Source organism: Petromyzon marinus, unplaced genomic scaffold (assembly GCF_048934315.1).
Source record: "Petromyzon marinus isolate PM22_M1 ecotype Great Lakes invasive population unplaced genomic scaffold, UKy_Petmar_22M1.pri1.0 PM_G_Scaffold_26, whole genome shotgun sequence".
NCBI lineage: Eukaryota > Metazoa > Chordata > Hyperoartia > Petromyzontiformes > Petromyzontidae > Petromyzon > Petromyzon marinus.
Window position 1 is genome coordinate 2,302,519 of NW_027422828.1, and position 25,059 is coordinate 2,327,577.

Consider the following 25,059-nt stretch of genomic DNA (forward strand, 5'->3'; position numbering starts at 1 on the left):
GTATGTAAGTGTCTGTATGTAAGTGGCTGTATGTAAGTGTCTGTAAGTGTCTGTATGTAAGTATCTGTATGTAAGTGTCTGTATGTAAGTTTCTGTATGTAAGTGTCTCTATGTAAGTATCTGTATGTAAGTGTCTGTATGTCAGTGTCACAGTGTCAGTATGTAACTGTCTGTATGTAAGTGTCTGTATGTAAGTGTCTGTATGTAAGTGTCTGTATGTAAGTGTATGTATGTAAGTGTCTGTATGTAAATGTCTCAGTGTCTGTATGTAAGTGTCTGTATGTAAGCGTCTGTATGTAAGTGTCTCAGTGTCTGTATGTAAGTGTCTGTATGTAAGTGTCTGTATGTAAGTGTATCAGTGTCTGTATGTAAGTGTCTGTATGTAAGCGTCTGTATGTAAGTGTCTATGTAAGTGTCTCAGTGTCTTTATGTAAGTGTCTGTATGTAAGTGTCTCAGTGTCTGTATGTAAGTGTCTCAGTGCCTGTATGTAAGTGTCTGTATGTAAGTGTCTCAGTGTCTGTATGTAATTGTCTGTATGTAAGTGTCTATATGTAAGTGTCTCAGTGTCTGTATGTAAGTGTCTGTATGTAAGTGTCTCAGTGTCTGTATGTAAATGTCTGTTTGTAAGTGTCTGTATGTAAGTGTCTTAGTGTCTGTATGTAGGTGTCTGTATGTAATTGTCTGTATGTAAGTGTCTTTATGTAAGAGTCTGTATGTAAGTGTCTGTATGTAAGTGTCTAAGTGTCTGTATGTAAGTGTCTTTATGTAAGAGTCTGTATGTAAGTGTCTGTATGTAAGTGTCTAAGTGTCTGTATGTAAGGGTCTGTATATAAGTGTCTGTATGTAAGCATATGTATGTAAGTATCTATGTAAGTGTCTCAGTGTCTTTATGTAAGTGTCTGTATGTAAGTGTCTCAGTGTCTGTATGTAAGTGTCTCAGTGTCTGTATGTAAGTGTCTGTATGTAAGTGTCTCAGTGTCCGTATGTAAGTGTCTGTATGTAAGTGTCTGTATGTATGTGTCTGTATGTAAGTGTCTGTATGTAAGTGTCTCAGTGTCTGTATGTAAGTGTCTGTATGTAAGTGTCTCAGTGTCTGTATGTAATTGTCTGTATGTAAGTGTCTGTATGTAAGTGTCTGTATGTAAGTGTCTGTATGTAAGTGTATGTATGTAAGTGTCTCAGTGTCTGTATGTAAGTGTCTCAGTGTCTGTATGTAAGTGTCTGTATGTAAGTGTCTCAGTGTCTGTATGTAAGTGTCTGTATGTAAGTGTCTGTATGTAAGTGTCTCAGTGTCTGTATGTAAGTGTCTGTATGTAAGTGTCTCAGTTTCTGTATGTAAATGTCTGTATGTAAGTGTCTGTATGTAAGTGTCTTAGTGTCTTATGTAAGTGTCTGTATGTAATTGTCTGTATGTAAGTGTCTTTATGTAAGAGTCTGTATGTAAGTGTCTGTATGTAAGTGTCTCTATGTAAGTGTCTAAGTGTCTGTATGTAAGTGTCTTTATGTAAGTGTCTGTATTTAAGTGTCTGTATGTAAGTGTTTGTATGTAAGTGTCTGTATGTAAGTGTCTCAGTGTCTGTTTGTGTCAGTATGTAAGTGTCTGTATGTAAGTGTTTATGTAAGTGTCTGTATGTAAGTGCCTGTATGTAAGTGTCTGTATGTAAGTGTGTGTATGTAAGTGTCTGTATGTAAGTGACTGTATGTAAGTATCTCTATGTAAATGTCTGTGTGTAAGTGTCTGTATGTAAGTGTCTTAGTGTCTGTATGTAAGTGTCTGTATGTAAGAGTCTGTATGTAAGTGTCTGTATGTAAGTGTCTAAGTGTCTGTATGTAAGGGTCTGTATGTAAGTGTCTGTATTTAAGTGTCTGTATGTAAGTGTTTGTATGTAAGTGTCTGTATGTAAGTGTCTCAGTGTCTGTATGTAAGTGTCTGTATGTAAGCGTCTGTATGTAAGTGTCTCAGTGTCTGTATGTAAGTGTCTGTATGTAAGTGTCTGTATGTAAGTGTCTATGTAAGTGTCTCAGTGTCTTTATGTAAGTGTCTGTATGTAAGTGTCTCAGTGTCTGTATGTAAGTGTCTCAGTGTCTGTATGTAATTGTCTGTATGTAAGTGTCTGTATGCAAGTGTCTCAGTGTCTGTATGTAAGTGTCTGTATGTAAGTGTCTCAGTGTCTGTATGTAAATGTCTGTTTGTAAGTGTCTGTATGTAAGTGTCTTAGTGTCTGTATGTAAGTGTCTGTATGTAAGTGTCTGTATGTAAGTGTCTGTATGTAAGTGTCTGTATGTAAGTGTCTGTATGTAAGTGTCTCAGCGTCTGTATGTGTCTGTATGTAAGTGTCTGTATGTAAGTGTCTGTATGTAAGTGGCTGTATGTAAGTGGCTGTATGTAAGTGTCTGTATGTAATGTCTGTATGTAAGTGTCTGTATGTGTCTGTATGTAAGTGTATATGTAAGTGGTTGTATGTAAGTGTCTGTATGTAAGTGTCTATGTAAGTGTCCGTATGTAAGTGCCTGTATGTAAGTGTCTGTATGTAAGTGTCTGTATGTAAGTGTATGTATGTAAGTGTCTCAGTATCTGTATGTAAATGTCTTTATGTAAGTGTCTGTATGTAAGTGTCTGTATGTAAGTCTTAGTGTCTGAATGTCAGTGTGTGTTTGTAAGTGTCTGTATGTAAGTGTCTGTATGTAAGTGTCTGTATTTAAGTGTCTCAGTGTCTGTAAGTAAGTGTCTAAGTAAGTATCTGTATGTAAGTGTCTCTATGTAAGCGTCTGTATATAAGTGTCTGTATGTAAGTGTCTGTATGTTAAGTGTTTGTATGTAAGTGTCTGTATGTAAATATCTCAGTGTCTGTATGTAAGTGTCTGTATGTAAGTGTCTGTATGTAAGTGTCTCAGTGTCTGTATGTAAGTGTCTGTATGTAAGTGTCTGTATGTGTCTGTATGTAAGTGTCTGTATGTAAGTGTCTGTATGTAAGTATCTGTATGTAGGTGGCTGTATGTAAGTGTCTGTAAGTGTCTGTATGTAAGTATCTGTTTGTAAGTGTCTGTGTGTAAGTTTCTGTATGTAAGTGTCTGTTTGTAAGTGTCTGTTTGTAAGTGTCTGTATGTAAGTGTCTGTATGCAAGTGTCTGTATGTAAGTGTCTTCGTGTCTGTATGTAAGTGTCTGTATGTAAGTGTCTGTATGTAAGTGTCTCAGCGTCTGTATGTGTCTGTATGTAAGTGTCTGTATGTAAGTGTCTCAGTGTCTGTATGTAAGTGTCTGTATGTAAGCATATGTATGTAAGTGTCTATGTAAGTGTCTCAGTGTCTTTATTTAAGTGTCTGTATGTAAGTGTCTCAGTGTCTGTATGTAAGTGTCTCAGTGTCTGTATGTAAGTGTCTCAGTGTCTGTATGTAAGTGTCTGTATGTAAGTGTCTGTATGTAAGTATCTGTGTGTAAGTGTCTGTATGTAAGTGTCTCAGTGTCTGTATGTAAGTGTCTGTATGTAAGTGTCTCAGTGTCTGTATGTAAGTGTCTGTATGTAAGTGTCTGTATGTAAGTGTCTCAGTGTCTGTATGTAAGTGTATGTAAGCGTCTGTATGTAAGTGTCTATGTAAGTGTCTCAGTGTCTGTATGTAAGTGTCTGTATGTAAGTGTCTGTATGTAAGTGTCTTAGTGTCTGTATGTAAGTGTCTGTATGTAATTGTCTGTATGTAAGTGTCTTTATGTAAGAGTCTGTATGTAAGTGTCTGTATGTAAGTGTCTAAGTGTCTGTATGTAAGGGTCTGTATGTAAGTGTCTGTATTTAAGTGTCTGTATGTAAGTGTTTGTATGTAAGTGTCTGTATGTAAGTGTCTCAGTGTCTGTATGTAAGTGTCTGTATGTAAGCGTCTGTATGTAAGTGTCTCAGTGTCTGTATGTAAGTGTCTGTATGTAAGTGTCTGTATGTAAGTGTCTATGTAAGTGTCTCAGTGTCTTTATGTAAGTGTCTGTATGTAAGTGTCTCAGTGTCTGTATGTAAGTGTCTCAGTGTCTGTATGTAATTGTCTGTATGTAAGTGTCTGTATGCAAGTGTCTCAGTGTCTGTATGTAAGTGTCTGTATGTAAGTGTCTCAGTGTCTGTATGTAAATGTCTGTTTGTAAGTGTCTGTATGTAAGTGTCTTAGTGTCTGTATGTAAGTGTCTGTATGTAAGTGTCTGTATGTAAGTGTCTGTATGTAAGTGTCTCAGCGTCTGTATGTGTCTGTATGTAAGTGTCTGTATGTAAGTGTCTGTATGTAAGTAGCTGTATGTAAGTGGCTGTATGTAAGTGTCTGTATGTAATGTCTGTATGTAAGTGTCTGTATGTGTCTGTATGTAAGTGTATATGTAAGTGGTTGTATGTAAGTGTCTGTATGTAAGTGTCTATGTAAGTGTCTGTATGTAAGTGCCTGTATGTAAGTGTCTGTATGTAAGTGTCTGTATGTAAGTGTATGTATGTAAGTGTCTCAGTATCTGTATGTAAATGTCTTTATGTAAGTGTCTGTATGTAAGTGTCTGTATGTAAGTCTTAGTGTCTGAATGTCAGTGTGTGTTTGTAAGTGTCTGTATGTAAGTGTCTGTATGTAAGTGTCTGTATTTAAGTGTCTCAGTGTCTGTAAGTAAGTGTCTAAGTAAGTGTCTGTATGTAAGTGTCTCTATGTAAGCGTCTGTATATAAGTGTCTGTATGTAAGTGTCTGTATGTTAAGTGTTTGTATGTAAGTGTCTGTATGTAAATATCTCAGTGTCTGTATGTAAGTGTCTATATGTAAGTGTCTGTATGTAAGTGTCTCAGTGTCTGTATGTAAGTGTCTGTATGTAAGTGTCTGTATGTTTCTGTATGTAAGTGTCTGTATGTAAGTGTCTGTATGTAAGTATCTATATGTAGGTGGCTGTATGTAAGTGTCTGTAAGTGTCTGTATGTAAGTATCTGTATGTAAGTGTCTGTGTGTAAGTTTCTGTATGTAAGTGTCTGTTTGTAAGTGTCTGTTTGTAAGTGTCTGTATGTAAGTGTCTGTATGCAAGTGTCTGTATGTAAGTGTCTGTATGCAAGTGTCTGTATGTAAGTGTCTTAGTGTCTGTATGTAAGTGTCTGTATGTAATTGTCTGTATGTAAGTGTCTTTATGTAAGAGTCTGTATGTAAGTGTCTGTATGTAAGTGTCTAAGTGTCTGTATGTAAGGGTCTGTATGTAAGTGTCTGTATTTAAGTGTCTGTATGTAAGTGTTTGTATGTAAGTGTCTGTATGTAAGTGTCTCAGTGTCTGTATGTAAGTGTCTGTATGTAAGCGTCTGTATGTAAGTGTCTCAGTGTCTGTATGTAAGTGTCTGTATGTAAGTGTCTGTATGTAAGTGTCTATGTAAGTGTCTCAGTGTCTTTATGTAAGTGTCTGTATGTAAGTGTCTCAGTGTCTGTATGTAAGTGTCTCAGTGTCTGTATGTAATTGTCTGTATGTAAGTGTCTGTATGCAAGTGTCTCAGTGTCTGTATGTAAGTGTCTGTATGTAAGTGTCTCAGTGTCTGTATGTAAATGTCTGTTTGTAAGTGTCTGTATGTAAGTGTCTTAGTGTCTGTATGTAAGTGTCTGTATGTAAGTGTCTGTATGTAAGTGTCTGTATGTAAGTGTCTGTATGTAAGTGTCTCAGCGTCTGTATGTGTCTGTATGTAAGTGTCTGTATGTAAGTGTCTGTATGTAAGTAGCTGTATGTAAGTGGCTGTATGTAAGTGTCTGTATGTAATGTCTGTATGTAAGTGTCTGTATGTGTCTGTATGTAAGTGTATATGTAAGTGGTTGTATGTAAGTGTCTGTATGTAAGTGTCTATGTAAGTGTCTGTATGTAAGTGCCTGTATGTAAGTGTCTGTATGTAAGTGTCTGTATGTAAGTGTATGTATGTAAGTGTCTCAGTATCTGTATGTAAATGTCTTTATGTAAGTGTCTGTATGTAAGTGTCTGTATGTAAGTCTTAGTGTCTGAATGTCAGTGTGTGTTTGTAAGTGTCTGTATGTAAGTGTCTGTATGTAAGTGTCTGTATTTAAGTGTCTCAGTGTCTGTAAGTAAGTGTCTAAGTAAGTGTCTGTATGTAAGTGTCTCTATGTAAGCGTCTGTATATAAGTGTCTGTATGTAAGTGTCTGTATGTTAAGTGTTTGTATGTAAGTGTCTGTATGTAAATATCTCAGTGTCTGTATGTAAGTGTCTGTATGTAAGTGTCTGTATGTAAGTGTCTCAGTGTCTGTATGTAAGTGTCTGTATGTAAGTGTCTGTATGTGTCTGTATGTAAGTGTCTGTATGTAAGTGTCTGTATGTAAGTATCTGTATGTAGGTGGCTGTATGTAAGTGTCTGTAAGTGTCTGTATGTAAGTATCTGTATGTAAGTGTCTGTGTGTAAGTTTCTGTATGTAAGTGTCTGTTTGTAAGTGTCTGTTTGTAAGTGTCTGTATGTAAGTGTCTGTATGCAAGTGTCTGTATGTAAGTGTCTGTATGCAAGTGTCTCAGTGTCTGTATGTAAGTGTCTGTATGTAAGTGTCTCAGTGTCTGTATGTAAATGTCTGTTTGTAAGTGTCTGTATGTAAGTGTCTTAGTGTCTGTATGTAAGTGTCTGTATGTAAGTGTCTGTATGTAAGTGTCTGTATGTAAGTGTCTGTATGTAAGTGTCTGTATGTAAGTGTCTCAGCGTCTGTATGTGTCTGTATGTAAGTGTCTGTATGTAAGTGTCTGTATGTAAGTAGCTGTATGTAAGTGTCTCAGTGTCTGTATGTAAGTGTCTGTATGTAAGCATATGTATGTAAGTGTCTATGTAAGTGTCTCAGTGTCTTTATTTAAGTGTCTGTATGTAAGTGTCTCAGTGTCTGTATGTAAGTGTCTCAGTGTCTGTATGTAAGTGTCTCAGTGTCTGTATGTAAGTGTCTGTATGTAAGTGTCTGTATGTAAGTATCTGTGTGTAAGTGTCTGTATGTAAGTGTCTCAGTGTCTGTATGTAAGTGTCTGTATGTAAGTGTCTCAGTGTCTGTATGTAAGTGTCTGTATGTAAGTGTCTGTATGTAAGTGTCTCAGTGTCTGTATGTAAGTGTATGTAAGCGTCTGTATGTAAGTGTCTATGTAAGTGTCTCAGTGTCTGTATGTAAGTGTCTGTATGTAAGTGTCTGTATGTAAGTGTCTTAGTGTCTGTATGTAAGTGTCTGTATGTAATTGTCTGTATGTAAGTGTCTTTATGTAAGAGTCTGTATGTAAGTGTCTGTATGTAAGTGTCTAAGTGTCTGTATGTAAGGGTCTGTATGTAAGTGTCTGTATTTAAGTGTCTGTATGTAAGTGTTTGTATGTAAGTGTCTGTATGTAAGTGTCTCAGTGTCTGTATGTAAGTGTCTGTATGTAAGCGTCTGTATGTAAGTGTCTCAGTGTCTGTATGTAAGTGTCTGTATGTAAGTGTCTGTATGTAAGTGTCTATGTAAGTGTCTCAGTGTCTTTATGTAAGTGTCTGTATGTAAGTGTCTCAGTGTCTGTATGTAAGTGTCTCAGTGTCTGTATGTAATTGTCTGTATGTAAGTGTCTGTATGCAAGTGTCTCAGTGTCTGTATGTAAGTGTCTGTATGTAAGTGTCTCAGTGTCTGTATGTAAATGTCTGTTTGTAAGTGTCTGTATGTAAGTGTCTCAGTGTCTGTATGTAAGTGTCTGTATGTAAGTGTCTGTATGTAAGTGTCTGTATGTAAGTGTCTGTATGTAAGTGTCTCAGCGTCTGTATGTGTCTGTATGTAAGTGTCTGTATGTAAGTGTCTGTATGTAAGTAGCTGTATGTAAGTGGCTGTATGTAAGTGTCTGTATGTAATGTCTGTATGTAAGTGTCTGTATGTGTCTGTATGTAAGTGTATATGTAAGTGGTTGTATGTAAGTGTCTGTATGTAAGTGTCTATGTAAGTGTCTGTATGTAAGTGCCTGTATGTAAGTGTCTGTATGTAAGTGTCTGTATGTAAGTGTATGTATGTAAGTGTCTCAGTATCTGTATGTAAATGTCTTTATGTAAGTGTCTGTATGTAAGTGTCTGTATGTAAGTCTTAGTGTCTGAATGTCAGTGTGTGTTTGTAAGTGTCTGTATGTAAGTGTCTGTATGTAAGTGTCTGTATTTAAGTGTCTCAGTGTCTGTAAGTAAGTGTCTAAGTAAGTGTCTGTATGTAAGTGTCTCTATGTAAGCGTCTGTATATAAGTGTCTGTATGTAAGTGTCTGTATGTTAAGTGTTTGTATGTAAGTGTCTGTATGTAAATATCTCAGTGTCTGTATGTAAGTGTCTGTATGTAAGTGTCTGTATGTAAGTGTCTCAGTGTCTGTATGTAAGTGTCTGTATGTAAGTGTCTGTATGTGTCTGTATGTAAGTGTCTGTATGTAAGTGTCTGTATGTAAGTATCTGTATGTAGGTGGCTGTATGTAAGTGTCTGTAAGTGTCTGTATGTAAGTATCTGTATGTAAGTGTCTGTGTGTAAGTTTCTGTATGTAAGTGTCTGTTTGTAAGTGTCTGTTTGTAAGTGTCTGTATGTAAGTGTCTGTATGCAAGTGTCTGTATGTAAGTGTCTGTATGCAAGTGTCTCAGTGTCTGTATGTAAGTGTCTGTATGTAAGTGTCTCAGTGTCTGTATGTAAATGTCTGTTTGTAAGTGTCTGTATGTAAGTGTCTTAGTGTCTGTATGTAAGTGTCTGTATGTAAGTGTCTGTATGTAAGTGTCTGTATGTAAGTGTCTGTATGTAAGTGTCTGTATGTAAGTGTCTCAGCGTCTGTATGTGTCTGTATGTAAGTGTCTGTATGTAAGTGTCTGTATGTAAGTAGCTGTATGTAAGTGGCTGTATGTAAGTGTCTGTATGTAATGTCTGTATGTAAGTGTCTGTATGTGTCTGTATGTAAGTGTATATGTAAGTGGTTGTATGTAAGTGTCTGTATGTAAGTGTCTATGTAAGTGTCTGTATGTAAGTGCCTGTATGTAAGTGTCTGTATGTAAGTGTCTGTATGTAAGTGTATGTATGTAAGTGTCTCAGTATCTGTATGTAAATGTCTTTATGTAAGTGTCTGTATGTAAGTGTCTGTATGTAAGTCTTAGTGTCTGAATGTCAGTGTGTGTTTGTAAGTGTCTGTATGTAAGTGTCTGTATGTAAGTGTCTGTATTTAAGTGTCTCAGTGTCTGTAAGTAAGTGTCTAAGTAAGTGTCTGTATGTAAGTGTCTCTATGTAAGCGTCTGTATATAAGTGTCTGTATGTAAGTGTCTGTATGTTAAGTGTTTGTATGTAAGTGTCTGTATGTAAATATCTCAGTGTCTGTATGTAAGTGTCTGTATGTAAGTGTCTGTATGTAAGTGTCTCAGTGTCTGTATGTAAGTGTCTGTATGTAAGTGTCTGTATGTGTCTGTATGTAAGTGTCTGTATGTAAGTGTCTGTATGTAAGTATCTGTATGTAGGTGGCTGTATGTAAGTGTCTGTAAGTGTCTGTATGTAAGTATCTGTATGTAAGTGTCTGTGTGTAAGTTTCTGTGTGTAAGTGTCTGTTTGTAAGTGTCTGTATGTAAGTGTCTTAGTGTCTGTATGTAAGTGTCTGTATGTAAGTGTCTGTATGTAAGTGTCTGTATGTAAGTGTCTGTATGTAAGTGTCTGTATGTAAGTGTCTCAGCGTCTGTATGTGTCTGTATGTAAGTGTCTGTATGTAAGTGTCTGTATGTAAGTAGCTGTATGTAAGTGGCTGTATGTAAGTGTCTGTATGTAATGTCTGTATGTAAGTGTCTGTATGTGTCTGTATGTAAGTGTATATGTAAGTGGTTGTATGTAAGTGTCTGTATGTAAGTGTCTATGTAAGTGTCTGTATGTAAGTGCCTGTATGTAAGTGTCTGTATGTAAGTGTCTGTATGTAAGTGTATGTATGTAAGTGTCTCAGTATCTGTATGTAAATGTCTTTATGTAAGTGTCTGTATGTAAGTGTCTGTATGTAAGTCTTAGTGTCTGAATGTCAGTGTGTGTTTGTAAGTGTCTGTATGTAAGTGTCTGTATGTAAGTGTCTGTATTTAAGTGTCTCAGTGTCTGTAAGTAAGTGTCTAAGTAAGTGTCTGTATGTAAGTGTCTCTATGTAAGCGTCTGTATATAAGTGTCTGTATGTAAGTGTCTGTATGTTAAGTGTTTGTATGTAAGTGTCTGTATGTAAATATCTCAGTGTCTGTATGTAAGTGTCTGTATGTAAGTGTCTGTATGTAAGTGTCTCAGTGTCTGTATGTAAGTGTCTGTATGTAAGTGTCTGTATGTGTCTGTATGTAAGTGTCTGTATGTAAGTGTCTGTATGTAAGTATCTGTATGTAGGTGGCTGTATGTAAGTGTCTGTAAGTGTCTGTATGTAAGTATCTGTATGTAAGTGTCTGTGTGTAAGTTTCTGTGTGTAAGTGTCTGTTTGTAAGTGTCTGTTTGTAAGTGTCTGTATGTAAGTGTCTGTATGCAAGTGTCTGTATGTAAGTGTCTTCGTGTCTGTATGTAAGTGTCTGTATGTAAGTGTCTGTATGTAAGTGTCTCAGCGTCTGTATGTGTCTGTATGTAAGTATCTGTATGTAAGTGTCTCAGTGTCTGTATGTAAGTGTCTGTATGTAAGCATATGTATGTAAGTGTCTATGTAAGTGTCTCAGTGTCTTTATTTAAGTGTCTGTATGTAAGTGTCTCAGTGTCTGTATGTAAGTGTCTCAGTGTCTGTATGTAAGTGTCTCAGTGTCTGTATGTAAGTGTCTGTATGTAAGTGTCTGTATGTAAGTATCTGTATGTAAGTGTCTGTATGTAAGTGTCTCAGTGTCTGTATGTAAGTGTCTGTATGTAAGTGTCTCAGTGTCTGTATGTAAGTGTCTGTATGTAAGTGTCTGTATGTAAGTGTCTCAGTGTCTGTATGTAAGTGTATGTAAGCGTCTGTATGTAAGTGTCTATGTAAGTGTCTCAGTGTCTGTATGTAAGTGTCTGTATGTAAGTGTCTGTATGTAAGTGTCTTAGTGTCTGTATGTAAGTGTCTGTATGTAATTGTCTGTATGTAAGTGTCTTAGTGTCTGTATGTAAGTGTCTGTATGTAATTGTCTGTATGTAAGTGTCTTTATGTAAGAGTCTGTGTGTAAGTGTCTGTATGTAAGTGTCTAAGTGTCTGTATGTAAGTGTCTTTATGTAAGAGTCTGTATGTAAGGTTCTGTATGTAAGTGTCTAAGTGTCTGTATGTAAGGGTCTGTATGTAAGTGTCTGTATGTAAGTGTCTGTATTTAAGTGTCTGTATGTAAGTGTTTGTATGTAAGTGTCTGTATGTAAGTGACTCAGTCTCTGTTTGTGTCAGTATGTAAGTGTCTGTATGTAAGTGTCTATGTAAGTGTCTGTATGTAAGTGCCTGTATGTAAGTGTCTGTATGTAAGTGTGTGTATGTAAGTATCTCTATGTAAATGTCTGTGTGTAAGTATCTGTATGTAAGTGTCTTAGTGTCTGTATGTAAGTGTCTGTATGTAAGTGTCTGTATGTGTCTGTAAGTAAGTGTCTGTATCTAAGTGTCTGTATGTAAGTGTCTGTATGTAAGTGTCTGTATGTAAGTGGCTGTATGTAAGTGTCTGTAAGTGTCTGTATGTAAGTATCTGTATGTAAGTGTCTGTATGTAAGTTTCTGTATGTAAGTGTCTCTATGTAAGTATCTGTATGTAAGTGTCTGTATGTCAGTGCCACAGTGTCAGTATGTAACTGTCTGTATGTAAGTGTCTGTATGTAAGTGTCTGTATGTAAGTGTCTGTATGTAAGTGTATGTATGTAAGTGTCTGTATGTAAATGTCTCAGTGTCTGTATGTAAGTGTCTGTATGTAAGCGTCTGTATGTAAGTGTCTCAGTGTCTGTATGTAAGTGTCTGTATGTAAGTGTCTGTATGTAAGTGTATCAGTGTCTGTATGTAAGTGTCTGTATGTAAGTGTCTGTATGTAAGTGTCTAAGTGTCTGTATGTAAGTGTCTGTATGTAAGTGTCTGTATGTAAGTGTCTAAGTGTCTGTATGTAAGGGTCTGTATGTAAGTGTTTGTATGTAAGTGTCTGTATGTAAGTCTTAGTGTCTGAATGTCAGTGTGTGTTTGTAAGTGTCTGTATGTAAGTGTCTGTATGTAAGTGTCTGTATTTAAGTGTCTCAGTGTCTGTAAGTAAGTGTCTAAGTAAGTGTCTGTATGTAAGTGTCTCTATGTAAGCGTCTGTATATAAGTGTCTGTATGTAAGTGTCTGTATGTTAAGTGTCTGTATGTAAGTGTCTGTATGTAAGTCTTAGTGTCTGAATGTCAGTGTGTGTTTGTAAGTGTCTGTATGTAAGTGTCTGTATGTAAGTGTCTGTATTTAAGTGTCTCAGTGTCTGTAAGTAAGTGTCTAAGTAAGTGTCTGTATGTAAGTGTCTCTATGTAAGCGTCTGTATATAAGTGTCTGTATGTAAGTGTCTGTATGTTAAGTGTTTGTATGTAAGTGTCTGTATGTAAATATCTCAGTGTCTGTATGTAAGTGTCTGTATGTAAGTGTCTGTATGTAAGTGTCTCAGTGTCTGTATGTAAGTGTCTGTATGTAAGTGTCTGTATGTGTCTGTATGTAAGTGTCTGTATGTAAGTGTCTGTATGTAAGTGTCTGTATGTAAGTGTCTGTATGTAAGTGTCTCAGCGTCTGTATGTGTCTGTATGTAAGTGTCTGTATGTAAGTGGATTGGAAGGATGCCCTGGTGGTCCCCCTTTTTAAGAAGGGGGACCGCACAGACTGTAACAACTACAGGGGCATCTCACTCCTCAGTGTGCCGGGAAAGGTCCTGGCAAGGATTATTCAGCATCGCCTTGCCAGGCACGCTGAGGAGAGGCTTGCGGAGCCCCAATGTGGTTTCAGGAAAGGGCGGTCCTGCACAGATGCCATATTTTCTGTCCGTCTGCTACAGCAGAGGTGTAGGGAATTCCAACAAGACCTACATCTCTGCTTTATTGACCTGGTCAAGGCCTATGATACCATCAGTAGGCCTGGGCTCTGGGTCGTTCTTCGTGCTTTTGGAGTACCTGACCCTCTGCTCACGATCATTAAGGACCTTCATGATGGTGAGCGGGCCCGGGTAAAACTACGTGGCCGGGAGTCAGAGCCATTCCCTGTACACCTTGGGGTGCGACAGGGATGTCCTCTGGCTCCCACATTATTTAACATCTATTTTGACCACGTAGTTCGTGAAGCCTTCAATAGCTGTACCGGGGGAATCTCCATATGGTACAGATATAATGGGAGGCTAATCGATGCCCGGGTGCGGTCAAGGGATGGCTCCCTATTGCTCAACCACGTTATGTATGCTGATGACTTGGTAATAGCTGCTCAGTCAGAGGAGGAGTTGGAGACGCTGCTGCTGAGACTGGAGCGTGCCACTAAGAGGTGGGGCCTTACCATCAGCCCCACCAAAACTAAGCACCTGCCTGGGTATTTTGTACCATCGGACACTCCACCCCCACAACTCCCAATCGGTGATGGGGCAGTTGTGGAGAGAGTGGAGAGTTTCCCATACCTGGGCAGTGTGCTTATGACTGGCTCCAGTTTAACAGCAGAGGTCTCACTCCGAATCAGTCGAGCGGCAATATCTTTTCATCGGTTGCGTAACGCTGTGTGGAAGCTACCTGGTCTGTCGCTCCGCACTAAACTTCAGGTCTTCTCGGCCACGGTCATTCCCTCCCTTCTCTACGCTTGCGAAACGTGGACCCCCCTAATGGAACATCTTCGCCGGTTAGAAACATTTAGGCTGGCCTGCCTACGATCCATCCTGGGTTTAACCAGACTGGATTGTGTGAGGAGCTCACAAATCCTTGAAAGATCTGGGCAGGGTCCCATCGGTGAGCTCCTCCGGCAGGCAAGGCTGCGATGGCTGGGTCATGTAGCCCGCATGCCCAGCCACCGCATGCCGAAACAGCTTTTGTTTGGCCGGATTGAGGGGGCTAAGCGGGCGCGGCACGGGCTAGAGAAGAGATGGAGTGATGTGGTACAGGAGGACGTGGAGCTGAGTGGACTTGCCGATGACTGGTACCAGCGGTGTCAAGATCGGCCTCTGTGGAGGAGGCTCGTGAAGGATGCTACTGGGCAGTTGGAGGCAGTCGCCCTCCAACAACAACGGAGGGCGGAGGAGCGACGCTCACAACAGTGAGCGGAGCGCCGGGTGGCTAAAGCACAGCAGGTTGGCACAGTAGGGGGCACAGGTGGTGCATCAGCCAGTCATCTCAGTCAGTCGACCCGTGGCACCTGGGTCTGCCCCGTGACCTCCTGCCAGCGGGCGTTCGACACTTCACGTGGCCTCAGGGTGCACATAGCCTGGCACAAGCGTCGTGGTGACGTCACCGCCACTTAGTGGCGAATGGCGGTTGTTGTTGTTGTTGTTGTATGTAAGTGTCTGTATTTAAGTGGCTGTATGTAAGTGGCTGTATGTAAGTGTCTGTATGTAAGTGTCTGTATGTAAGTGTCTGTATGTGTCTGTATGTAAGTGTATATGTAAGTGGTTATATGTAAGTGTCTGTATGTAAGTGTCTATGTAAGTGTCTGTATGTAAGTGCCTGTATGTAAGTGTCTGTATGTAAGTGTCTGTATGTAAGTGTATGTATGTAAGTGTCTCAGTATCTGTATGTAAATGTCTTTATGTAAGTGTCTGTATGTAAGTGTCTGTATGTAAGTCTTAGTGTCTGAATGTCAGTGTGTGTTTGTAAGTGTCTGTATGTAAGTGTCTGTATGTAAGTGTCTGTATTTAAGTGTCTCAGTGTCTGTAAGTAAGTGTCTAAGTAAGTGTCTGTTTGTAAGTGTCTCTATGTAAGCGTCTGTATATAAGTGTCTGTATGTAAGTGTCTGTATGTTAAGTGTTTGTATGTAAGTGTCTGTATGTAAATATCTCAGTGTCTGTATGTAAGTGTCTGTATGTAAGTGTCTGTATGTAAGTGTCTCAGTGTCTGTATGTAAGTGTCTGTATGTAAGTGTCTGTATGTGTCTGTATGTAAGTGTCTGTATGTAAGTGTCTGTATGTAAGTATCTGTATGTAGGTGGCTGTATGTAAGTGTCTGTAAGTGTCTGTATGTAAGTATCTGTATGTAAGTGTCTGTGTGTAAGTTTCTGTATGTAAGTGTCTGTTTGTAAGTGTCTGTTTGTAAGTGTCTGTATGTAAGTGTCTGTATGCAAGTGTCTGTATGTAAGTGTCTCAGCGTCTGTATGTGTCTGTATGTAAGTGTCTGTATGTAAGTGTCTCAGTGTCTGTATGTAAGTGTCTGTATGTAAGCATATGTATGTAAGTGTCTATGTAAGTGTCTCAGTGTCTTTATTTAAGTGTCTGTATGTAAGTGTCTCAGTGTCTGTATGTAAGTGTCTCAGTGTCTGTATGTAAGTGTCTCAGTGTCTGTATGTAAGTGTCTGTATGTAAGTGTCTGTATGTAAGTATCTGTATGTAAGTGTCTGTATGTAAGTGTCTCAGTGTCTGTATGTAAGTGTCTGTATGTAAGTGTCTCAGTGTCTGTATGTAAGTGTCTGTATGTAAGTGTCTGTATGTAAGTGTCTCAGTGTCTGTATGTAAGTGTATGTATGTAAGTGTCTGTATGTAAGTGTCTTAGTGTCTGTATGTAAGTGTCTGTATGTAATTGTCTGTATGTAAGTGTCTTAGTGTCTGTATGTAAGTGTCTGTATGTAATTGTCTGTATGTAAGTGTCTTTATGTAAGAGTCTGTATGTAAGTGTCTGTATGTAAGTGTCTCAGCGTCTGTATGTGTCTGTATGTAAGTGTCTGTATGTAAGTGTCTGTATTTAAGTGGCTGTATGTAAGTGGCTGTATGTAAGTGTCTGTATGTAAGTGTCTGTATGTAAGTGTCTGTATGTGTCTGTATGTAAGTGTATATGTAAGTGGTTATATGTAAGTGTCTGTATGTAAGTGTCTATGTAAGTGTCTGTATGTAAGTGCCTGTATGTAAGTGTCTGTATGTAAGTGTCTGTATGTAAGTGTCTGTATGTAAGTGTCTAAGTGTCTGTATGTAAGTGTCTTTATGTAAGAGTCTGTATGTAAGTGTCTGTATGTAAGTGTCTAAGTGTCTGTATGTAAGGGTCTGTATGTAAGTGTCTGTATGTAAGTGTCTGTATTTAAGTGTCTGTATGTAAGTGTCTGTATGTAAGTGACTCAGTCTCTGTTTGTGTCAGTATGTAAGTGTCTGTATGCAAGTGTCTATGTAAGTGTCTGTATGTAGGTGCCTGTATGTAAGTGTCTGTATGTAAGTGTGTGTATGTAAGTGTCTGTATGTAAGTGTCTGTATGTAAGTATCTCTATGTAAATGTCTGTGTGTAAGTATCTGTATGTAAGTGTCTTAGTGTCTGTATGTAAGTGTCTGTATGTAAGTGTCTGTATGTGTCTGTATGTAAGTGTCTGTATGTAAGTGTCTGTATGTAAGTGTCTGTATGTAAGTGGCTGTATGTAAGTGTCTGTAAGTGTCTGTATGTAAGTATCTGTATGTAAGTGTCTGTATGTAAGTTTCTGTATGTAAGTGTCTCTATGTAAGTATCTGTATGTAAGTGTCTGTATGTCAGTGTCACAGTGTCAGTATGTAACTGTCTGTATGTAAGTGTCTGTATGTAAGTGTCTGTAGGTAAGTGTCTGTATGTAAGTGTATGTATGTAAGTGTCTGTATGTAAATGTCTCAGTGTCTGTATGTAAGTGTCTGTATGTAAGCGTCTGTATGTAAGTGTCTCAGTGTCTGTATGTAAGTGTCTGTATGTAAGTGTCTGTATGTAAGTGTATCAGTGTCTGTATGTAAGTGTCTGTATGTAAGCGTCTGTATGTAAGTGTCTATGTAAGTGTCTCAGTGTCTTTATGTAAGTGTCTGTATGTAAGTGTCTCAGTGTCTGTATGTAAGTGTCTCAGTGCCTGTATGTAAGTGTCTGTATGTAAGTGTCTCAGTGTCTGTATGTAATTGTCTGTATGTAAGTGTCTATATGTAAGTGTCTCAGTGTCTGTATGTAAGTGTCTGTATGTAAGTGTCTCAGTGTCTGTATGTAAATGTCTGTTTGTAAGTGTCTGTATGTAAGTGTCTTAGTGTCTGTATGTAGGTGTCTGTATGTAATTGTCTGTATGTAAGTGTCTTTATGTAAGAGTCTGTATGTAAGTGTCTGTATGTAAGTGTCTAAGTGTCTGTATGTAAGTGTCTTTATGTAAGAGTCTGTATGTAAGTGTCTGTATGTAAGTGTCTAAGTGTCTGTATGTAAGGGTCTGTATATAAGTGTCTGTATGTAAGCATATGTATGTAAGTATCTATGTAAGTGTCTCAGTGTCTTTATGTAAGTGTCTGTATGTAAGTGTCTCAGTGTCTGTATGTAAGTGTCTCAGTGTCTGTATGTAAGTGTCTGTATGTAAGTGTCTCAGTGTCCGTATGTAAGTGTCTGTATGTAAGTGTCTGTATGTATGTGTCTGTATGTAAGTGTCTGTATGTAAGTGTCTCAGTGTCTGTATGTAAGTGTCTGTATGTAAGTGTCTCAGTGTCTGTATGTAATTGTCTGTATGTAAGTGTCTGTATGTAAGTGTCTGTATGTAAGTGTCTGTATGTAAGTGTATGTATGTAAGTGTCTCAGTGTCTGTATGTAAGTGTCTCAGTGTCTGTATGTAAGTGTCTGTATGTAAGTGTCTCAGTGTCTGTATGTAAGTGTCTGTATGTAAGTGTCTGTATGTAAGTGTCTCAGTGTCTGTATGTAAGTGTCTGTATGTAAGTGTCTCAGTGTCTGTATGTAAATGTCTGTATGTAAGTGTCTGTATGTAAGTGTCTTAGTGTCTTATGTAAGTGTCTGTATGTAATTGTCTGTATGTAAGTGTCTTTATGTAAGAATCTGTATGTAAGTGTCTGTATGTAAGTGTCTGTATGTAAGTGTCTAAGTGTCTGTATGTAAGTGTCTTTATGTAAGTGTCTGTATTTAAGTGTCTGTATGTAAGTGTCTGTATGTAAGTGTCTCAGTGTCTGTATGTAAGTGTCTGTATGTAAGTGTCTGTATGTGTCTGTATGTAAGTGTCTGTATGTAAGTGTCTGTATGTAAGTGTCTGTATGTAAGTGTCTGTATGTAAGTGTCTCAGCGTCTGTATGTGTCTGTATGTAAGTGTCTGTATGTAAGTGTCTGTATTTAAGTGGCTGTATGTAAGTGGCTGTATGTAAGTGTCTGTATGTAAGTGTCTGTATGTAAGTGTCTGTATGTGTCTGTATGTAAGTGTATATGTAAGTGGTTGTATGTAAGTGTCTGTATGTAAGTGTCTATGTAAGTGTCTGTATGTAAGTGCCTGTATGTAAGTGTCTGTATGTAAGTGTCTGTATGTAAGTGTATGTATGTAAGTGTCTCAGTATCTGTATGTAAATGTCTTTATGTAAGTGTCTGTATGTAAGTGTCTGTATGTAAGTCTTAGTGTCTGAATGTCAGTGTGTGTTTGTAAGTGTCTGTATGTAAGTGTCTGTATGTAAGTGTCTGTATTTAAGTGTCTCAGTGTCTGTAAGTAAGTGTCTAAGTAAGTGTCTGTATGTAAGTGTCTCTATGTAAGCGTCTGTATATAAGTGTCTGTATGTAAGTGTCTGTATGTTAAGTGTTTGTATGTAAGTGTCTGTATGTAAATATCTCAGTGTCTGTATGTAAGTGTCTGTATGTAAGTGTCTGTATGTAAGTGTCTCAGTGTCTGTATGTAAGTGTCTGTATGTAAGTGTCTGTATGTGTCTGTATGTAAGTGTCTGTATGTAAGTGTCTGTATGTAAGTATCTGTATGTAGGTGGCTGTATGTAAGTGTCTGTAAGTGGCTGTATGTAAGTATCTGTATGTAAGTGTCTGTGTGTAAGTTTCTGTATGTAAGTGTCTGTTTGTAAGTGTCTGTTTGTAAGTGTCTGTATGTAAGTGTCTGTATGCAAGTGTCTGTATGTAAGTGTCTCAGCGTCTGTATGTGTCTGTATGTAAGTGTCTGTATGTAAGTGTCTCAGTGTCTGTATGTAAGTGTCTGTATGTAAGCATATGTATGTAAGTGTCTATGTAAGTGTCTCAGTGTCTTTATTTAAGTGTCTGTATGTAAGTGTCTCAGTGTCTGTATGTAAGTGTCTCAGTGTCTGTATGTAAGTGTCTCAGTGTCTGTATGTAAGTGTCTGTATGTAAGTGTCTGTATGTAAGTATCTGTATGTAAGTGTCTGTATGTAAGTGTCTCAGTGTCTGTATGTAAGTGTCTGTATGTAAGTGTCTCAGTGTCTGTATGTAAGTGTCTGTATGTAAGTGTCTGTATGTAAGTCTCTCAGTGTCTGTATGTAAGTGTATGTATGTAAGTGTCTGTATGTAAGTGTCTTAGTGTCTGTATGTAAGTGTCTGTATGTAATTGTCTGTATGTAAGTGTCTTAGTGTCTGTATGTAAGTGTCTGTATGTAATTGTCTGTATGTAAGTGTCTTTATGTAAGAGTCTGTATGTAAGTGTCTGTATGTAAGTGTCTAAGTGTCTGTATGTAAGTGTCTTTATGTAAGAGTCTGTATGTAAGTGTCTGTATGTAAGTGTCTAAGTGTCTGTATGTAAGGGTCTGTATGTAAGTGTCTGTATGTAAGTGTCTGTATTTAAGTGTCTGTATGTAAGTGTTTGTATGTAAGTGTCTGTATGTAAGTGACTCAGTCTCTGTTTGTGTCAGTATGTAAGTGTCTGTATGCAAGTGTCTATGTAAGTGTCTGTATGTAAGTGCCTGTATGTAAGTGTCTGTATGTAAGTGTGTGTATGTAAGTGTCTGTATGTAAGTGTCTGTATGTAAGTATCTCTATGTAAATGTCTGTGTGTAAGTATCTGTATGTAAGTGTCTTAGTGTCTGTATGTAAGTGTCTGTATGTAAGTGTCTGTATGTGTCTGTATGTAAGTGTCTGTATGTAAGTGTCTGTATGTAAGTGTCTGTATGTAAGTGGCTGTATGTAAGTGTCTGTAAGTGTCTGTATGTAAGTATCTGTATGTAAGTGTCTGTATGTAAGTTTCTGTATGTAAGTGTCTCTATGTAAGTATCTGTATGTAAGTGTCTGTATGTCAGTGTCACAGTGTCAGTATGTAACTGTCTGTATGTAAGTGTCTGTATGTAAGTGTCTGTATGTAAGTGTCTGTATGTAAGTGTATGTATGTAAGTGTCTGTATGTAAATGTCTCAGTGTCTGTATGTAAGTGTCTGTATGTAAGCGTCTGTATGTAAGTGTCTCAGTGTCTGTATGTAAGTGTCTGTATGTAAGTGTCTGTATGTAAGTGTATCAGTGTCTGTATGTAAGTGTCTGTATGTAAGCGTCTGTATGTAAGTGTCTATGTAAGTGTCTCAGTGTCTTTATGTAAGTGTTTGTATGTAAGTGTCTCAGTGTCTGTATGTAAGTGTCTCAGTGCCTGTATGTAAGTGTCTGTATGTAAGTGTCTCAGTGTCTGTATGTAATTGTCTGTATGTAAGTGTCTATATGTAAGTGTCTCAGTGTCTGTATGTAAGTGTCTGTATGTAAGTGTCTCAGTGTCTGTATGTAAATGTCTGTTTGTAAGTGTCTGTATGTAAGTGTCTTAGTGTCTGTATGTAGGTGTCTGTATGTAATTGTCTGTATGTAAGTGTCTTTATGTAAGAGTCTGTATGTAAGTGTCTGTATGTAAGTGTCTAAGTGTCTGTATGTAAGTGTCTTTATGTAAGAGTCTGTATGTAAGTGTCTGTATGTAAGTGTCTAAGTGTCTGTATGTAAGGGTCTGTATATAAGTGTCTGTATGTAAGCATATGTATGTAAGTATCTATGTAAGTGTCTCAGTGTCTTTATGTAAGTGTCTGTATGTAAGTGTCTCAGTGTCTGTATGTAAGTGTCTCAGTGTCTGTATGTAAGTGTCTGTATGTAAGTGTCTCAGTGTCCTTATGTAAGTGTCTGTATGTAAGTGTCTGTATGTATGTGTCTGTATGTAAGTGTCTGTATGTAAGTGTCTCAGTGTCTGTATGTAAGTGTCTGTATGTAAGTGTCTCAGTGTCTGTATGTAATTGTCTGTATGTAAGTGTCTGTATGTAAGTGTCTGTATGTAAGTGTCTGTATGTAAGTGTATGTATGTAAGTGTCTCAGTGTCTGTATGTAAGTGTCTCAGTGTCTGTATGTAAGTGTCTGTATGTAAGTGTCTCAGTGTCTGTATATAAGTGTCTGTATGTAAGTGTCTGTATGTAAGTGTCTCAGTGTCTGTATGTAAGTGTCTGTATGTAAGTGTCTCAGTGTCTGTATGTAAATGTCTGTATGTAAGTGTCTGTATGTAAGTGTCTTAGTGTCTTATGTAAGTGTCTGTATGTAATTGTCTGTATGTAAGTGTCTTTATGTAAGAGTCTGTATGTAAGTGTCTGTATGTAAGTGTCTGTATGTAAGTGTCTAAGTGTCTGTATGTAAGTGTCTTTATGTAAGTGTCTGTATTTAAGTGTCTGTATGTAAGTGTCTGTATGTAAGTGTCTCAGTGTCTGTATGTAAGTGTCTGTATGTAAGTGTCTGTATGTGTCTGTATGTAAGTGTCTGTATGTAAGTGTCTGTATGTAAGTGTCTGTATGTAAGTGTCTGTATGTAAGTGTCTCAGCGTCTGTATGTGTCTGTATGTAAGTGTCTGTATGTAAGTGTCTGTATTTAAGTGGCTGTATGTAAGTGGCTGTATGTAAGTGTCTGTATGTAAGTGTCTGTATGTAAGTGTCTGTATGTGTCTGTATGTAAGTGTATATGTAAGTGGTTGTATGTAAGTGTCTGTATGTAAGTGTCTATGTAAGTGTCTGTATGTAAGTGCCTGTATGTAAGTGTCTGTATGTAAGTGTCTGTATGTAAGTGTATGTATGTAAGTGTCTCAGTATCTGTATGTAAATGTCTTTATGTAAGTGTCTGTATGTAAGTGTCTGTATGTAAGTCTTAGTGTCTGAATGTCAGTGTGTGTTTGTAAGTGTCTGTATGTAAGTGTCTGTATGTAAGTGTCTGTATTTAAGTGTCTCAGTGTCTGTAAGTAAGTGTCTAAGTAAGTGTCTGTATGTAAGTGTCTCTATGTAAGCGTCTGTATATAAGTGTCTGTATGTAAGTGTCTGTATGTTAAGTGTTTGTATGTAAGTGTCTGTATGTAAATATCTCAGTGTCTGTATGTAAGTGTCTGTATGTAAGTGTCTGTATGTAAGTGTCTCAGTGTCTGTATGTAAGTGTCTGTATGTAAGTGTCTGTATGTGTCTGTATGTAAGTGTCTGTATGTAAGTGTCTGTATGTAAGTATCTGTATGTAGGTGGCTGTATGTAAGTGTCTGTAAGTGTCTGTATGTAAGTATCTGTATGTAAGTGTCTGTGTGTAAGTTTCTGTATGTAAGTGTCTGTTTGTAAGTGTCTGTTTGTAAGTGTCTGTATGTAAGTGTCTGTATGCAAGTGTCTGTATGTAAGTGTCTCAGCGTCTGTATGTGTCTGTATGTAAGTGTCTGTATGTAAGTGTCTCAGTGTCTGTATGTAAGTGTCTGTATGTAAGCATATGTATGTAAGTGTCTATGTAAGTGTCTCAGTGTCTTTATTTAAGTGTCTGTATGTAAGTGTCTCAGTGTCTGTATGTAAGTGTCTCAGTGTCTGTATGTAAGTGTCTCAGTGTCTGTATGTAAGTGTCTGTATGTAAGTGTCTGTATGTAAGTGTCTGTATGTAAGTGTCTCAGTGTCTGTATGTAAGTGTCTGTATGTAAGTGTCTGTATGTGTCTGTATGTAAGTGTCTGTATGTAAGTGTCTGTATGTAAGTATCTGTATGTAGGTGGCTGTATGTAAGTGTCTGTAAGTGTCTGTATGTAAGTATCTGTATGTAAGTGTCTGTTTGTAAGTTTCTGTATGTAAGTGTCTGTTTGTAAGTGTCTGTTTGTAAGTGTCTGTATGTAAGTGTCTGTATGCAAGTGTCTGTATGTAAGTGTCTCAGCGTCTGTATGTGTCTGTATGTAAGTGTCTGTATGTAAGTGTCTCAGTGTCTGTATGTAAGTGTCTGTATGTAAGCATATGTATGTAAGTGTCTATGTAAGTGTCTCAGTGTCTTTATTTAAGTGTCTGTATGTAAGTGTCTCAGTGTCTGTATGTAAGTGTCTCAGTGTCTGTATGTAAGTGTCTCAGTGTCTGTATGTAAGTGTCTGTATGTAAGTGTCTGTATGTAAGTATCTGTATGTAAGTGTCTGTATGTAAGTGTCTCAGTGTCTGTATGTAAGTGTCTGTATGTAAGTGTCTCAGTGTCTGTATGTAAGTGTCTGTATGTAAGTGTCTGTATGTAAGTCTCTCAGTGTCTGTATGTAAGTGTATGTATGTAAGTGTCTGTATGTAAGTGTCTTAGTGTCTGTATGTAAGTGTCTGTATGTAATTGTCTGTATGTAAGTGTCTTAGTGTCTGTATGTAAGTGTCTGTATGTAATTGTCTGTATGTAAGTGTCTTTATGTAAGAGTCTGTATGTAAGTGTCTGTATGTAAGTGTCTAAGTGTCTGTATGTAAGTGTCTTTATGTAAGAGTCTGTATGTAAGTGTCTGTATGTAAGTGTCTAAGTGTCTGTATGTAAGGGTCTGTATGTAAGTGTCTGTATGTAAGTGTCTGTATTTAAGTGTCTGTATGTAAGTGTTTGTATGTAAGTGTCTGTATGTAAGTGACTCAGTCTCTGTTTGTGTCAGTATGTAAGTGTCTGTATGCAAGTGTCTATGTAAGTGTCTGTATGTAAGTGCCTGTATGTAAGTGTCTGTATGTAAGTGTGTGTATGTAAGTGTCTGTATGTAAGTGTCTGTATGTAAGTATCTCTATGTAAATGTCTGTGTGTAAGTATCTGTATGTAAGTGTCTTAGTGTCTGTATGTAAGTGTCTGTATGTAAGTGTCTGTATGTGTCTGTATGTAAGTGTCTGTATGTAAGTGTCTGTATGTAAGTGTCTGTATGTAAGTGGCTGTATGTAAGTGTCTGTAAGTGTCTGTATGTAAGTATCTGTATGTAAGTGTCTGTATGTAAGTTTCTGTATGTAAGTGTCTCTATGTAAGTATCTGTATGTAAGTGTCTGTATGTCAGTGTCACAGTGTCAGTATGTAACTGTCTGTATGTAAGTGTCTGTATGTAAGTGTCTGTATGTAAGTGTCTGTATGTAAGTGTATGTATGTAAGTGTCTGTATGTAAATGTCTCAGTGTCTGTATGTAAGTGTCTGTATGTAAGCGTCTGTATGTAAGTGTCTCAGTGTCTGTATGTAAGTGTCTGTATGTAAGTGTCTGTATGTAAGTGTATCAGTGTCTGTATGTAAGTGTCTGTATGTAAGCGTCTGTATGTAAGTGTCTATGTAAGTGTCTCAGTGTCTTTATGTAAGTGTTTGTATGTAAGTGTCTCAGTGTCTGTATGTAAGTGTCTCAGTGCCTGTATGTAAGTGTCTGTATGTAAGTGTCTCAGTGTCTGTATGTAATTGTCTGTATGTAAGTGTCTATATGTAAGTGTCTCAGTGTCTGTATGTAAGTGTCTGTATGTAAGTGTCTCAGTGTCTGTATGTAAATGTCTGTTTGTAAGTGTCTGTATGTAAGTGTCTTAGTGTCTGTATGTAGGTGTCTGTATGTAATTGTCTGTATGTAAGTGTCTTTATGTAAGAGTCTGTATGTAAGTGTCTGTATGTAAGTGTCTAAGTGTCTGTATGTAAGTGTCTTTATGTAAGAGTCTGTATGTAAGTGTCTGTATGTAAGTGTCTAAGTGTCTGTATGTAAGGGTCTGTATATAAGTGTCTGTATGTAAGCATATGTATGTAAGTATCTATGTAAGTGTCTCAGTGTCTTTATGTAAGTGTCTGTATGTAAGTGTCTCAGTGTCTGTATGTAAGTGTCTCAGTGTCTGTATGTAAGTGTCTGTATGTAAGTGTCTCAGTGTCCTTATGTAAGTGTCTGTATGTAAGTGTCTGTATGTATGTGTCTGTATGTAAGTGTCTGTATGTAAGTGTCTCAGTGTCTGTATGTAAGTGTCTGTATGTAAGTGTCTCAGTGTCTGTATGTAATTGTCTGTATGTAAGTGTCTGTATGTAAGTGTCTGTATGTAAGTGTCTGTATGTAAGTGTATGTATGTAAGTGTCTCAGTGT